General features: G+C 39.0%; 1 protein-coding gene across 8 annotated transcripts in view; it reads right to left on the bottom strand.

Annotated features, from left to right (window-relative positions):
• LOC100029507 (coiled-coil domain-containing protein 33) overlaps nt 1-14056 on the bottom strand; it is a 208550-nt gene that overhangs the window by 19672 nt on the left and 174822 nt on the right. The window lies entirely within an intron of this gene.

Genomic DNA, 14056 nt, shown 5'->3' with positions numbered 1-14056 from the left:
CCCCCACAGCATTGCTTCTAAGGTGGAAGAAAAGGGTTTTGTTTTTTTTTAAATTGTGTCTCTATTCTCAGCAGCTCTTTCCCCTTCACCTCTGATTTCTCCTCCCATTTTGTTACCTCTTTCTCTTTAGAGTTTCTCTTATTAGGTCATTTTTATTCTTGCTTTAATCAGGTTATTTAATTCTCCCCCACTATTTAAAATTTTTTTTTGTCAAGTGGATCCCCCCTTCTCTTGCCACACTAATGACAGTGCAGTCTGGGTTGATTTCTATCATCTAGAGCTTGGTCCTCTGAGGTTCTGAGAGGAAGGGGGAGCTGTCATGGGGTCAAGTTCTATTTCAATGCCAGACAACACATGGTCTTGCCCCTTTCCCTCAGATCCTAAGCTCTCTGCAGAGATTTTTTTTTTTTTTGCATCATGAAACACTGCCAGAACACTGGCTATTGAGGCCTCAGCAAATTTCTGCAGTTTGGAGCTTGGATTCTGGTTCCCCGGGAAGGAGGAAGGGATACTGGGGGATAGGCTTGAGTTGGGTTGCGTTGGCTAAATCAGTTTGACTACTAGTTGTGTGGTGGGTGCTGGTATTGAGTGAAGCCAAAGTAGGATCCGGAAGAAATTTTCTTTAATGTTTTTTTTAAGTTCCTAGTGCCTTAGACCCTGGAGATAGCTGAAGTTACTTTATCTTGGGTGCATAATTTTTCTTTTAGAGAGGTCTGAGAGGTCACAGGGATCAGAAAAAATGTCTACTTTGCCATCGTGTTAATCATGTAACCTAGACGTGACTCCCTCCCACCCCATTTTAATTTCATAGGAACGTAGAATCATGTTGGAAGAGTTGGAAGATACTTCAGAAGAGATCATTTTACAGATGAGTCAACTGAGACTCAGAGAAGTTAAATGACTTTCCCAGTGACACAAAAGGAGGAGTTAAACCCAGGTTCTCTGACTCCAATGTCACTGGACAGAGATCTTTCCCTGAGGCGACTTCTAGAGCAAGACACTTTGTTTTAGGCGTCTCATGTTGCCAGAAGTTTGAGGCAGGCAATAAATCTTCCCCATAATACAGAGGAGAGAATGAAAGCACATGAGGGTAATAATGTAGCTTAAGTCACACTTCCTAACTCGGGTCCTTAGGAGATCTCTTTCCTATGGTTCCATTGGTGGTTGGTTAAATTGGCATTTTCTAGGGATTTTATTTAATACTTAGAACCCGAAGAAAGAATTCCATTTTAGAGAAAATGGTAGAGTTTTAGAGGGATGGGATTAACAAACATCCAAGATCTGCCCGGTTGCTTTGATTTTTAATGATTTGGGCTGGTTTCATTCTTTGTAGTCGTATCCCTAGCATCTAACTATTATGGATGCTTAAAAAATACTCACTGACTAACTGGTACTTAAAAACCAGCAGGACTTTCGTACCCCACACCCCTAGAATGCCAGTTTTAAGATGAGGAAGACCTGGCTACATTCAGTTCAGTAACTTCTGGCAAGGTGACAGAGTGGTCATATCTAATTTTAATTTACCTTTGTCATCTCAAAGGAGCACAAGAAGCACAAAAGATAAAAAATATAACAATAAGGGGAGAAAAAGAAAGAAAGGCTCATAGAATAAAACAGTGGAGTCACTAAAGAGTAAAATTAAAATGCTCGAATACAAGGAATAACTACTGTAAAGCAAAGGAGAGAGATCATCTTCCGGTCCGAATTCAATTGTTGATGTTTAGTTGTTTTGGTCATGTTTGACTCTTTGTGACCCCATTTAGGGTTTTTGTGGCAAAGATGCTGTAGTACTTTGCCATTTCCTTCTCTGACTGATATTATACAGATGGGGAAACTGAGGCAAACAGTTCAATGACTTGCCCAAGATCACACAGCTAGTGTCTGAGTCTAGATTTGGATATAGGTCTTTTGGATTCCAAGCCCAACACATTGCCATATATACCTAAGAAATCCCTTAGGGTAGGTTACAATAATACTAATCACAACAATAGTGAGCATTTGATGGTAGTTTAAGGTTTACAAAATGCCTTACAAATCTGATCTAATTTTATCTTCACCACAACAACTGGCACCAACCAATATATTTCTTATAATTGGGATAATGTGTAAAACTCACTCACTCTAAAAATAGAGGTTGGAGATCATAGGGGGATCCTGAACCATTCTCTTATGTAGACTAAGAAAGGTAAGTATAGAGTGATTATATCAGTAAAATAAAAATCCAGAGATTTGGGTCAGGTCTTGGGAAGAAAGAAGATGGAGTATGCTTCTTTGTGTTGGGCCGGAGAGTAGGATATTACTAGAGGTAGGCGCTATTACCCCCATTTTACAGATGAGGAAACCAAGGCAAGTTTGCACAGGGTTATGCAGCTGAGAAGTATCTGAGACTGTATTTGACTTTAGGTTTTCCTAACTCCAGGTCAAATACTGTATCCACTGTACCATCTGGCTACCAAAGTATAACAAGTTAGAATAGAAATAAAGAATTAAAGAAGATATAGGAAAGGAAATTAGAATTCTTTAGAAGAATTTTAAAAGGTAAGAAATCAATGATTTAAAACATAAAATGAAAAACTTTTAATAAAGTGGTGGATACTCCAAAAACAAGAGTAACAGAGATAGAACAGAAATGTGGACAAACCAAAGTTTTCAATAGCTCACAAAATATTGGAAAAAACACTTTGGTTTCTACAGATTGAAGAACATTTATGAAGAAGGAATTTAGAGAATCTGAGAGTTATTGGTCTCTTACTAAAACACAGTCACACTATATTTTGGGAAATAACATAAGCAAATAGTCCAGAAGTGTTGGATAAAGAGGACACACTGAGAGAATCTATATGATGTCATTAGAGAATAATCTCTAATTTTTCTAAGTTTAATTCATGTAAGTTTAGTCACCAAATTTCAAAGCTATAATTTAAATAATTATTGACAACTTTTGTTTAGATCATTGAATTTCCAAATCTATCTCTCCCTCCTCCTCCATCGAGAACCATCCCATATAGCAAAGAGTAGAGAGGACATACCAAAAAAAAAAGAAGAAAGAAAAGGAAAAAAAAGAAAGTGCTCCAGCAAAACTAATCAATACATTACATAAGTCTGACAGCATATGCTATATACATTTCATATCTATAGTTCCTTATCTCTAGAAAACACTACAGTTTAAATTTTAAAGGATAATTTTGTATCTAAATGGATTCTACTTAAAGATCAAAGTATAATGAAACATATAGGATCCCCTATCAATAATGAAAAATGAAAGAACATTCAAGAAAATTATTTACCACAAAGCAGAAAATACTTTTACTCCAAAATAACATATACTGCAAAACAGACTGTAATCTTATGTGAAAAAAATGAATTTTCATCAAGATTACACTTTTTATTATCCTTCAGAGAAAACCATTTAAAATTCAAATTTAGCAAAGAAAAGAAAGTTTATAAAGATAAACAGACCATACAGTATAAAAAGATTAGGTGATGATAACGTGATATTTATATGCTGTAATAAAACAAAACAACTTTTTCTAAAAATCTCACATTATCTGACATAAACTGATTAAACAAAGAAATTTCAAAACTACATTTTAACACCATTAAGTATGATCAGAAAGAAGTATCTTAGAGAAAGGTCAGAGAGCTGAAGGCAGATAAATGAATTAATGTTTATTAGGAATGGGATACCATGTGTGAAACTCACTCACTCTAAAAGTAAAGATTGAACTTCCTGAACCATTCTCTCATGTAGTATAGGAAAAATAAATGTAGAATAACTACATTAGTAAAATTAAAATCCAGAGATTTGGGTCCAGTCTTAGGGATAAAAGATGTTAGACTGGAATCTAGGATGTTATTGTTTCAAAAAAAAGAAGCTGCATGTACCAAAGAAGGATTTTAAAAAGTCAAGGTGGGACTGCATTAGTTAGGGAAGGGAGAGAAGATGTTTCTGTGGTTAAATGAGGAGATATTTTAAGTAAAATAAGCTACAGGGCCTTTTTAGAGAGGTAATTTAATAGTATTTTATGGAGGAGAAAAAAAAACTTAACATATGTGAGTTTGAATGTTAAAGGTCAGATTCACCTATGAAACTGAAAAGAGTCACAAACTTGCTTAGCAAACAGAACTCAACAATTTATTGCATATAAAAAATACTCTTAAATCACAGAGACACATACAGAGTTTAAAAGTTAGGGACTAGAATACAATTTATTATATTTCAATTGAATCAAGAAAGCAGGAATTATAATCGTGATTTCAGATAAGTCCACTATTTAAATGGATACTGTCAAGAGAGATAAACAGGAAAACTACATTATATACTTAAAGGTATCATAGGTAATGAAACAAATTAATATTGAATAAATTATTTTATAGCATATATTATTGCCATTTATAGTATGAATATACAGGCATATACATGTATGTCATGTATGTGTATACATGCCTATATACCTGCCAATGTATATAAGACATACATTCCTATATGGCAATAATTTTAAGCAACATTAATGTCCTGCTTTTGGAGACTGCCAAATCTAATAGAAAGGTAATTAAAAAAATAAATGTATCTCTGTTTCTTTTTTAAAACCTTACTTTCCATCTTAGAATCTATACTAAGTATCAGTTCCAAGGCAGAAGAAGGGTAAGGGATAGGCAATTGAGATTAAGTGACTTTCCCAGAGTCACACAACTAGAAAATGTCTGAGGCTAGATTTGAATACAAAGATTCCTGCCTGATTCTCTATCTGTTGAGCCACTTAGCTGCTCCAACCTACTTCTATTCCAATAGAAATCTTAGTAAATGCTCTTTTTTGAACATTATATGTGGACTGAAAGAACTAAATTTAAATCAACAGGCATTAGGCACTATGTGTAATGCAAGATAGAGCATAGGGTACCAGATAGAGACTTGATCTTGGAATCAAGAAAACTTGGGTTCAAGTTCTATTGCTAACCTATACTTGAAGTTTGACCATTAGCAAGTCATTTAGCCTCTCAATGACTCAGGCCACTCTCTAAGACATTAAGTTAATAAATGAGAGATTGATCGGCACTGACGGAGTGAATTTGAATGCTGGGTGTTCTCTACACTGATAAAATTATAGACTCCTACCAAAAAAAATGTATTGAAATCTTAGAATGACCAGAAAGAATTTGTTGATCATTGTGAACTGTGAATCAACAATGGTGTTTGTTTCCTAAAAGCAAATTTTGTAATGAAACAATAAAACCACATTACTCTTTTCTATTCTCCTTTTCTTCTTCCATCTCATTTTTCTGTTCTTCTTAAGCTTAGATTTGCAAGTCATACTCAAGAGCTTATTATTTCCTCCTAACTAGTTTTGCTATCACTTGTGAAAGTTAGCACCAAGTTGCTCTGAAGATTTAGGCTTTTCATAGAAAAAAATGTGGGTTAGCTCCTTTTCCATTCAGCTTATTTATTAAAATGTCATAATTTCATTTACTTCAGCCATTTTATTCCCTTTTATATCTGTTAGTAACTTGAATTCATTAAAATTATTAGGAGGCAAATGCTCTAAATTTCTATAACACAGATGTATAATATGAAGGAAAAAAATCCTTTTTTTTCTGAGTAGTTTGCTCAGGCTATGCTCAATATGTTAACAAGCCATTGAGTTATTGGCCAACATATAAGAGATCATGAACAAAGGGTGTAAGAGTACAACAGAGGAACCATACCATCTAGGTTACTCAAGTAGTACTGACTGTCTGAACACAACTCTCTAGTTGAAAGAAATTATATAATAAAGTTAAAAGAAAACCTAAAAAAAAAGTAAAACCCTTACCATCTTCCATCTTAGAACCAATACTATGTACTGGTTCCAAGGCAGAAGCGTGATAAGGGCTAGGCAATGGGGTTAAATGACTTGCTCAAGGTTATACAGCTAGGAAAAGTCTGAGACAGATTTTAACCCGAGACCTCCCATTTCTAGGCTTGGTACTTTACCCCTGAGCCACCCAGTTGTTTCCTAAATAACATCTTCATAAGAACCTATGGCAGAGACTCCTCTGAGGTTGCGATCTGATTTCACTGATTGGTCCATGTATGAGTTCATAACCTCTACACCCAGGTGAGATGGTGTAAATCATGGAATTCCTGCCTGCTGGCTCTGGAATCCTTCTAATTGATTAATCCTGTGAATATACCCATTTCTTTCAGAGAAAACCATACAGGATTGGTGCCAGGGAGATTTATCCAGTCTTTTGGGTTCCTGAGAAAATGGGGATTCCTGGGTAAAGAACTGACTAGTTTGTGTCTACCTCTGAGGCTATGGGGAACTTTTCTGTGTGAGAATAGCAGAATCTGATGAGAACTAACTGTAGACTGGACTAGAATTACAAATTAGGGCTGAATACATGGAACTTTAGGGAAAATCTAGCCTAGGGAGTCTTAATCTTTTTGTGTATATTGGACCCTTTCTGCAATCTGGTGAATTGCATGGACTCTTCAGAGGAATTATTTTAAAAATATTTTAATATAATTTAAGGTATAAAATAAAATACAGAGGATTGCAAAGGAAACCACTAAATGTATATCCAATCCAATTATCAAAATATTTTTTTTTTAAACTGAGTTCATAGACCTTGGTTTAAAGACCTCTGTTTTTGTTCAATTCCCTCATTTTACAGATGAAGAAATGGGCCAGATAAGGAAAATGGCTTGCCCAGAGCCTTGTAACTCAGAGTGGGTTTTCTGATTTGTAGATGAGATCACTACATTGAGCCTCTAGGACAATGAGGCTCTTGCCTAACTGTATAACTCCAAAGTTCTGCTCTCTACTTTTCTGGGGAAGAGAATAGAAGTATCCTCACATTCTCTTTCTTAGCATCACTGTAAATGGTTCATTTTCAGGCCCTCTGACCAAATGCAACTATGTAGTATCAGAAGATAGTAAAGAAAATAACCCATTAAAAAAAAAAAAGAAATCTATGTTCCCCTAATCAGTCTCACTCAGGCTCCTGGTTCAGATTCTTAGTGCCTCTAGCCTGCTTCAAAGCTGTGGATTCCTAACTCTCTCCCTATATCCAGTTTCTTCCCCTCCAGCTAATTATATAAATTACTTCCAGAATAATGTGAAAGAATAACATTATTTGCTCAAGTTTATGCAGATAATCTCCTGGATCACTGCCTTTTTGGCAGAAAGGATGAAACTATGAGCCAAGACAAATGAGTCATAGTGGAGAGTTCTGACAAAAGGTGATCCCCTGGAGAAGGAAATGGCAAACACTCCAGTATCTTTGCCAAGAAGGCCCCACAAGCAGTATTAAAATGCCCAAAGATATGACAACAATTTTTGGCTTCAATCACAATATTGGGAATAGGAAAATATGTATTCCATGAAAGCACTGATACAACCCATACCACCACCTCGAGCAAGGAAGGGAAGAAAGGAGAGAATCTGAATAGGAAAAGGTCAGAAAATAGTTGTCCAAAAATTGTTTCTATGTGTAACTGGAAAAAAGGAAATCCACACTCCTCCAAAGTCCCTGAAATAAAAGATCAGTATGGTGTGCTATTGGCTATGGGGTCAACAAGAGTTGGACACTGACTGAACAACAACGCCAAATATAGATAATAAGTTGGAGGGTTAGGATTCAAACTCAGGCCTCTAGACTCAAAAAAATTTAGTGTTCTTTCTCCTTAACAAAATCCATTTTCTCCACTATGGCCTTCCATTAAAAGTCTGGACTTGTGATTTCACTGATTTACAGAGAGTTCTGGGTAGGAAATTCCCTCTAGATATGGAGAACTATTTTATAATTTAAAATCTTGAGTGTTAGCTAAGGCACATGAGAAATTAAATGGCTTGCCTAAAATCACCTAGCAATTGTCATAGGAGGGATTTGAACCCAGGTTATCCTGAATCTGAGGCTAGCTCTCTACCTACTACAAATGGCGAAACTGAGGCAGACAAAGGTTAAATAACTCAACCGTGCTACTTCTTATGGCATGTGTAGGAGAGAATTTGCAAGGCATGCATGCAAGAGAGAATTTACATGCATGTAAGACAGAAAGCTAAGTACAGAAGAGCTGTCAGTCAAGTGACAGTTCCATTGGAATGTTCCCTGGAAAGACAGTTGGAGTCAAGCCAGCAGCTGAACTGGGCTGAACTTACTTCTGACCTAGGTGGAGACCCTTTGGGGCTTCTGGAACTGGGGAGAAACTGGTGAACTAAGTTTTAGCTGTTTGTGGCTGATGAAGACCCTGAAGCTTTTGCTGGCTGACTGATATTTACCTGGCTGGTTAAGAGAAGAAGAAAGAAGAAAACCAATTGTCCTCATACCTCCCTGACACTCTGTGTCACAGTTGTGACAGAACTGCCATTTCCCCAATATCCTCAAAACCAAGGCTCCTTGTATAGATTAGGGAAAACCCCATCCCTCTTACCTCATCCTCTACCTTGTCCTGTCTTCCCCAAATAAACCTCTTACTTGAGAAATCAAGAGAAAGAGTATCTTCTCTAAACCTCACAACTCACACTTAGTGAAACTGAAGGGAAAGGGGAAGGGGAAGCTAAAGGCTTCAGAAGAGGGGAGGCAATGGGGAGGCATTGAGGGAGGAGGGTAGGTAAAATCTTGATCTATTAGTCATCCAGTATAATTAATAGACACCCTCAAGTAGCCCTCTATTACAAGTGACAACTTTAAGACAGACTTAACCCCACAATCCTTAGAAACAGCAGAGAAGAAAGAAAGATGTTTAAGCAAGTTATCCAAGTTATCTTTGGAGTTGTAGTTATAGCAGTTATTGCTTGTTTCTAGGTCTACAACATAATCTACAGCAAAATGACCCATATGATCTTTGACTCTATTGATTACATAGGCAACACAACCATGTCTATACTTCAGTTACCTTTTCAAACTGAATTAATACTCTGGCAAATCCTGGCTCAAGTTTATGTGATCTGAATGGCAGCCCTTCAGACTCTAACCCAATTATTAAGAAGATCTTTAGATTTGTGATTCCCCCAAAAGTAGAAAAGATACTGTTGTTGATAAAAAAAAAGATACTGTTGTTGGAAACTGTGATAAAGAGCTTGTTTGAGGAACTGATCAAGGAAAAGGGGCTTGATAACATTAGGGGCAAAGACAATGGACAGGCAGATAGTGTACCTAGAAGTATCCCCTTTATTACAGGCAGAAGACATAGTAGATGCCTTAGCATGACTTCTGAAATCCCACTATTCGTGTTTCCTCCCCCCCCCCCCCATAAATCATATTATTCACAGGTTCCTCTTAAAGGAACAGTATCAAAATGTTCCAGAGGATGTAACAGAAGTGCAGGGAAGGGGAGAAACTTGCATGTAGTCACAAGAGTCAAGGATGGGGGACACAGTCTTTGCTCAGATCTTCTGATTACTGACATCATGAATCACTAGCATTTGGATACACTTTAAGGATTATACATACCTTACTGTTATTTATTTTTTTAAAGCCTTACCTTCTGTCTTGGAGTCAATACTATGTATTGGTTCCAAGGCAGAAGAGTGGTAAGGGCTAGGCAATGGGGATCAAGTGACTTGCCCAGGGTCACACAGCTGGGAAGTATCTGAGGGCAGATTTGAACCTAGGACCTCCCATCTCTAGGCCTGGCTCTCAATCCACTGAGCTACCCAGCTGCCCCCCTTACTGTTATTTAAAGATTATATATACACCTTGGAGCAACATTTAAAGAAATGGAAATACCTGGGTAGAAGCCAACTGCCTTTCTAAGTGGGAATTCAATTCAACAAACATTTACTAAATCAGATGTATGTGTATAGGGTGGGTGAGGAGAATGAGGGACACTCCAAGTATAGCTTGGATGGGGTGTGGCTATCTATGGAGCTGGACCTGGGTTCAAATCCAACCTCAGATACTTACTTAGCTGTGTGACTCTGGACAAGTCACAAATTCTGTCTCAGTTTCCTTATTTGTAAAATGGGCTTAATAATTATCCTTTCTTGTTGTTGTACCAATAAAATAACATTTGTAAAGGCAACTTTATACTTTGATATGCTACATAAATGTGGCTGTTGTTATGATTATTATCACTTTGAGATCCATAAGGCTCCTATAAGACTTCTGCTTGTTTACCCTCCCTCCACCTCCTTCTCTGCTCTGCCCCTTTATCTTCCAGGGGATCGCACGTTGTCCATTCCCCAGAATCTTTCTGAAATGTCAAGATACATCTTCTAGGGATCCTGCTCCACTCTTTAGAGAACCTCCCCCACCCTGCAATCTTCTTGCATTGAGATCACTTGCTGAGTTTGTGTGCAAGGGCAAAATAATAGCTAATAAAAATAGCAAACCTTTGTTTAGGGTTCACTGTTTGCCAGGAACTGTACTGTCTAAGTACTTTACATTAATGATCTCATTTGATTTTCACAAAAACCTTGGGAGGTAGGTGATAAATATATATGTTTACAAATGAAGAAACTGAGGCAAACAGAGGTTAAATGGCTTGACCAGGGTCATATAGCCACTAAGTATCTGAGGATTTGAACTCAGGTTTTCCTGACTCCAGACCCACTATATTGAATGTGGGACCCAATGTATTTCAAAGGAGTTCTGGGAATAGATTTCAGTGAACTATGAACTTGGAAGGGGGAAATTATCTTTTATTTCAAAATAGTTTCACTTGTAATCCCATGCATTTTATTTTATGCATTGAAAACCACGATTCTTAGAAGGATCCATTTATAGGCTTCACCAGGCTGCTAGGGAGGTCCAGTATACACAAAAGGTTTCCAACCCTGGGAGAGAACAACCCAGGTATGTCAAGACCTGAAAGCAACCTCTTTTTTCCCCCCAAACTCTTTCCTTCCATCTTAGAATTGAAACTAAATATTAGTTCTAAGAGAGAAGAGTGGTAAGTGCTAGGCAATAAGGGTTAAGTGACTTGGTCAGGATCACACAAGTAGGAAGTGGCTGAGGCCAGATTTGAATCCAGGATCTATCTCTAGGCCTAGCTCTTTATCCACTGGACCACCTAGCTCTCTCTCTTGGTGATCATGGACCTCCTTCTTCTTCCTTGTATGGTCTGAAGTTCCATATACCTAGAGAATTCTCCCTGGTACCTAGTTGCCTTCTTCCCACTCAGGCTCTTGAGACTCAGATAGATATAAAATCAGTGGATTTAGAAATAGAAAGAATTTTACAGCTGATTTAGTTTATCTCCTTCAAATTGAGGCTCAGACACAGGATGGGGTATAGTTACATTTCTAGCAATAGATGATGTGTGATGATTACCTTTCCTACTCCCAAGATGAATAGGGTCCTTTCCCTCTGTCTCCCAGCATCCTCTTAACTCAGATCTTTTCTCTCCCAACACTGGGGCCACCAGGATTTGGATGAGACCCTACCTGACAACTTTTTCTAATTAGAGGCTTCTGAATAACTTAGTGGCCCTTCCTTCCCTTTACATCCTACAGGACTCCTAGCAAGTGGATTGGGGCAATTGGAGAGGGAGAATGCAGGCCACAGCGGCAGGGGAGGGGTTAGAGTGGTAGTTGACTTGCTTGTCTAATCAGGAAGAGGGTGAAATTGCAAAGGAGTTTAAGGCTTGATCTAAGCCTAAACATTCCCTTATTATTAGAGCTGTCATTGCTAGGTAGTGCGAATTCTCTCCCTGGAGGTCTTTAGGCAGAGGCTGAATAGCTCTTTGCATAAAGGGGATCCTTTTTCTGTTTTGAGTTAGACCAAGTGGCCACTGAGTTAGGTCCCTTTGAGCTCTGAAATTCAGTGATTTTTTTTCTTCGGACCAAACCATTCCTCAGAGAAAGCTTTATCAAGGCAATCCCAGCTTCCTCTTCTGGGGTCTGGTTCTTCCATAGTTTTTTTTTTTAACCCTTATCTTCTGTCTTAGAATAAATTCTGTGTATCCATTCTAAGGCAAAAGAGTAATAAGGGCTGGGCAATGGGAGATTGAGTGACTTGCCCAGGGTCACACAGCTAGGAAGTGTTTGAATACAGATTTGAACCCAGGACTTCCTATCTTTAGGCCAGGGCTCAATCCACTGAGCTGCCAACTGGCCCCCTCCTTCAAAGCTCTTTAAAGTTGTGTTTCTCCCCCTGTTAACTGGGGATGGTTTGTATGGAACCTAGAAGGGAGAAGGATGTCCCAAAGTGAAGTGGGGGTCCCCTGAGGACTCATAGAATATACCACAGGAGGGTGGCATGTTCTGAGACTGGAAAGGAACCTCATGAGCATCCTGCCATCCCACCCAGGTTACTCCCCAGCCACTGTCTGAATACACTTTTTTTTTTAAACCCTTACCTTCCATCTTGGAGTCAATACTGTATATTGGCTCCAAGGCAGAAGAGTGGTAAGGGCTAGGCAATGGGGGTTAAGTGACTTGCCCAAGGTCACACAGCTAGGAAGTGGCTGAGGCCAGATTTGAACCTATGACCTCCCATCTCTAGGACTGGCTCTTAATCCACTGAGCTACCCAGCTGCCCCCTCTGAATACACTTTTAAACGTCAAAAGCACCATTGCTTGGTGGGAAGAAGGATGATGTGCAGAAAAGGGTTAATTCTACTGATGACTTATTCCCTGCTCCCCAGTCTCCACCCTCCAACCACTGGGCTGATGGGACCTTGAATAAGACCCAGCTGAAATAAGGAAGCAGGGCCCCAGTATCCCTGACCTGCTCAGCCTTGCTGTGTGCCCACATTGACTCGCCCCTCCAACTTCAGGGCCTCTGCGTCACTGCTAGAACCTTGGGATGGACAGAATGTCTGAATAAACAAAGTTCTTGGGGCAGCCAGTTCCAGCTCAGACCACTCTCCTTGGCTCCAAGCCATCCTTCCATCAGCCAGGAAAGCTTAGAATATAGACCAATTTCCTCCTTTCTCAGTCCCTGCTGCCTCCTACCTCACTCCCATCACCCTCACCCTTGGATGACCAGTAATAGATTTCTATCTTCTCTGCTCTCTGTCTGCCTCTGCCTCTGCCTCTGCCTCTGCCTCTGCCTCTGTCTCTGTCTCTATCTCTGTCTCTATTTCTATTTCTATCTCTATCTCTATCTCTATCTCTATCTCTATCTCTATCTCTATCTCTATCTCTATCTCTATCTCTATCTCTATCTCTATCTCTGTCTCTGTCTCTGTCTCTGTCTCTGTCTCTGTCTCTGTCTCTATCTCTGTCTCTGTCTCTGTCTCTGTCTCTGTCTCTGTCTCTGTCTCTTTCTCTGCCTCTCTCTCTCAGAACTGATTAAGTAACTTCTATGTGCGAGACACTGTTAGATACTAAAGAAGAAGAGACAAAAATGGAACAGGTCTTGCTGTCAGTCTCTTGAGTGATAGTGAATAATCCATACAACATAAATATTTGGGGGGTGGGAGGTGGAGGCACTAACTGGGGAAATCAGGGCAAGCCTCCTGAAAGTGGTGGCCCTTGAGTTGAACCCTGAAGTAAGTAAAGGATTCTCTAAGGTGTTATTAAGGAAAGAGTAACCTATACAAAGATATGGAGATGGGAAATGATAGAATATGTGCAAGGAACAAAGAGCAAGTAGGTCATCTTGATTGTATCACAGAATAAGTGAAGGGGAGAAATATTTGAGCCTGGACAGGTAGGCTGTCCTAGGAATTTGTACTTTCCTCAAAAGATAATAGGGAGAGGGGAAGTGGGGGGTGGGGTGGGTAGGGGAATGATTAGGTGGTTTAGGTGGCTCAATGGATAGAGTGCCATTGATGAGGGTTCCTAGGTTCAAATCTGGCCTCAGACATTTCCTAGCTGTGTGACCCTGGGCAAGTCACTTAATCCCCATCACTTAGCTCTTACTATTCTTTTGCCTTGGAACCAATACATGGTATTGAAGCTAAGACAAAAGGTATGGGTTAAAAAAAAAAAAAGATAAAAGGGAGCCACTTGAAATTCTTGAGCAGGGCAGTAACTCAACCAGACCTGGATTTCAGGAAGGTCAACCCTTCTCCACTCTCACTCCCAGATTCCTAACACCTTGTCCAAGGTAGAGATAATAAAATTAATTTCCTGTTTCCCTACTTTCTCTCTTCTTCCCCCAAGATGCTCAAATCTTTTCTGCC

Source organism: Monodelphis domestica, chromosome 1 (genome assembly GCF_027887165.1).
Source record: "Monodelphis domestica isolate mMonDom1 chromosome 1, mMonDom1.pri, whole genome shotgun sequence".
Classification (NCBI taxonomy): domain Eukaryota; kingdom Metazoa; phylum Chordata; class Mammalia; order Didelphimorphia; family Didelphidae; genus Monodelphis; species Monodelphis domestica.
This window is presented reverse-complemented; position numbering and strand designations above follow the sequence as displayed.